Raw genomic sequence first — 3196 nt, 5'->3', positions numbered from 1 at the left:
GGAAGAGGGGCTAAATAATGGCGCAAAGCTTGCTTTGCACCATTATTTAATGCCTGGGTCAGACCAGGCATTAGGGAACCTGTGGACCTATTTCCATGGTCGCCCTCCTCAAGCCCCAGGCAGGAACACCCCCACCCACACCAGAGGGACACCGGAGGATGGGGGACCCCATCCCAGGTAAGTAGGGTGAGTATAACTAGGTATTTTTCTTTTTTTATTAAAGTACCATTGGGGGCCCAACTTGGGGTCCCCTGCATGGCACAGGGTGCAATGGCCATGCCCAGGGGACCCTGGCCCCCTCTGCTGGACGTTGGGGTGGTGTGCATGACTCCTCTCTTTTCTAAGACAGGAGTCATGTAGTATGGATGGTTTTCCATCAGAAAATGACGCTAGGCTGGTTAGAGGCATTTTTTTTTGCCTCTAACCAGCCTAACGTTATTTTTTGGTGCAAAACTCCCTTCTCCTCTATACCGCCACCCCCACCCACCTAACGTCATTTTTTTATGCTAGCCCACCCTTTGCACCGACTTGCGCCATTCCATAAATATGGCGCCCGGCTGGTGCTCAGGAATGGGGCAAGCCGGTGCAAAACCTTTTGATGCAAAACTGCATTAGTGCAATTTTGCATCAAAAAGTATCAATATACCCCTCAGTGCCTGAGTTTCTCAGTTTCTCACACTCTCTTAACTCACTCTCAGTGCTTGAGTCTCTCACCCTCTCTTAACTCACTCCTAGTACCTAAGTCTCTCAGGGCCTTATTTATACTTTTTGGTGCAAAACTGCACTAAGGCAGTTTTGCCCCAAAAAGTTTTGCACCGGCTTGCACCATATTTTAGCACCAGCTGGGCACCATATTTATGGAATGGTGCAAGCCGGTGCAAAGGGTAGGCTAGCTTAAAAAAAAATGACGTTAGGCAGTTTTGAGTAAAAATAAATTATTCTGACCAGATTAGCATCATTTTTTGACGCTAAGGGGCATATTTATACTCTGTTTGCACTGAATTAGCGTCATTTTTTAAAATTCTAATTCAGTGCAAAACTAACTCCATATTTATACTTTGGTGCTAGACCCGTCTAGCACCATATTTATGGAGTTAAAGTCATTTTTTGGAAGTGGAAACCTACCTTGCCTTAATGAGATGCAAGGTAGGCGTTCCCGTGCAAAAACATGACTCTATGGCCTTAACACCATATTTATACTCCCATGTAAAAATGGTGCAAGGGAGGGAGGAGGGGTCAAAAAATGGGGCAAAGCTTGCTTTGCCCCATTTTTTAAGACCTGGGTCTGGGCAGGCCTTAGGGGACCTGTGGCCCTATTTCCATGGTGGAACACCATGGAATGAGCCCTGAGGTGCCCTACCTAGGCACTAGGGGCACCCCCACCCACACTAGAGGGACTGCGAGGATGGGGGACCCCATCCCAGGTAAGTACAGGTAAGTGCATTTTATTTTTGAAAGTGCCATAGGGGGCCCTGAAATGGGTCCCTATACATGGCACAGGGTGCAATGGCCATGCCCAGGGGACCCCGGTCCTCTGTGCTGGCCACTAGGGTGGTGGGCATGACTCCTGCCTTTTCTAAGGCAGGAGTCATGTGGCATGGTAGGTTTAGCACCATAAAATTATGCTAATCTGGTTAGAGTCATTTTTTTTACTCTAACCTGCCTAAAGCCATTTTCTGGTGCTAAACCCTCTTCTTCTATACTGCCAGCTCCACCCGACTAAAGTCATTTTTTTTAAACTCTAGCCTTCCCTTTGCACCGGCTTGCACCATTCCATAAATATGGTGCCCGGGTGGTGCACAGAAATGGTGCAAGCCGGTGCTAAACTTTTTGGTGCAAAACTGAGTTAGTGCAGTTTTGCAGCAAAAAGTATAAATAAGGGCCAATATTTTGTAAGTTTGCGCCACTTTTGCGTCATAAAATGAAGTTAATGCAGTGCAAAAAAAGTTTAAATCAGGGCCTTGGTGCTAGATGGGTCTAGCACCAAAGTATAAATATGGAGTTAGTTTTGCACCGAATTAGAGTAAAAAAAAATGACACTAATTTGGTGCAAACAGAGTATAAATATGCCGCAGAGTATAAATATGCCCCTAAATATGGCGTTAAGGCCATAGAGTCATTTTTTGCATGGGAACACCTACCTTGCATCTCATTAAGGCAAAGTTGGTCTCCACTTTCAAAAAATGACTTTAACTCCATAAATTTGGTGCTAGAGGGGTCTAGCACCACAGTATAAATATGGAGTTAGTTTTGCACCGAATTAGAGTAAAAAAAAATGACACTAATTCGGTGCAAACAGAGTATAAATATGCCCCTCAGTCTCTCACACCATCTTAACTCTCTCAGTGCATGAGTCTCTCACCCTCTCACACTTTCATAACTCACTCCCGGTGTCTAAGTCTCTCACTCTAACTCACTCCCAGTGCCTGACTTTCCCTGATGGTCCCTCAGTTGTTGTCACTTTTGCTTTATGATTCTATGCTCAGAGTCTGGACATTTCCTGCCTGTGTTTGTGTAAAGACTGGTGCCTGCCTGTGTCAGTGCCTGCAGCATGTGCAGTGCCTGTGAGCGATGGAAGCAGATGTCCTGCTGTCTGATTGTAAAGGGACAGAGCCCGATGTCTGTCTGTCCTTGAAGCTGCTGAATGTATAAAGAGATTGTAAATAGAAATGATGTTATATGTGGGTCCTATGGAGTCCTAGAGCGCATTAGAACAATAAAAGGAGCAGCTGTTGTGAGTTAGAGCAGAAAAGAAAAGTGTGTTTCCGCCCGGTCTCGAACCGGGGACCTTTCGCGTGTTAGGCGAACGTGATAACCACTACACTACGGAAACCCGCATGAAACACACTGAGGCAGCTTCAGTTCTGAGAAGTCGCTGGAAGTAAATGTAGTGCGGTATATGCAGTGCACTGAATTCTGCAGAGTCAGGAGGGCTCTCAGTGCATACAACTGAATGCTGCGCAGATAGGCCTCTGACTGATCACTCAGCAGTGACTCATGCACAGATAGGTCTCAGGGAAGGGATCTCTCACTGATCACTCAGCAGTGCACAGATAGGTCTCAGGGAAGGGATCTCTCACTGATCACTCAGCAGTGACTGATGCACAGATAAGAGGTCTCAGGGAAGGGATCTCTCACTGATCACTCAGCAGTGACTGATGCACAGATAGGTCTCAGGGAAGGGATCTCTCACTGA

At 46.4% G+C, this 3196-nt stretch overlaps 1 non-coding gene across 1 annotated transcript; it reads right to left on the bottom strand.

Moving 5' to 3' along the window:
• Positions 1-2760: 2760 nt before the first annotated feature.
• On the bottom strand, positions 2761-2833 carry TRNAV-AAC (transfer RNA valine (anticodon AAC)). Its single transcript has one exon. It is a non-coding gene; the product is annotated as a tRNA-Val (tRNA).
• Positions 2834-3196: the final 363 nt, after the last annotated feature.

Source organism: Pleurodeles waltl, unplaced genomic scaffold (assembly GCF_031143425.1).
Source record: "Pleurodeles waltl isolate 20211129_DDA unplaced genomic scaffold, aPleWal1.hap1.20221129 scaffold_67, whole genome shotgun sequence".
In the NCBI taxonomy this organism is placed as follows: domain Eukaryota; kingdom Metazoa; phylum Chordata; class Amphibia; order Caudata; family Salamandridae; genus Pleurodeles; species Pleurodeles waltl.
Note: the sequence above shows the minus strand (reverse complement) of the source record. Positions and strands in the feature narration are given on the sequence as shown.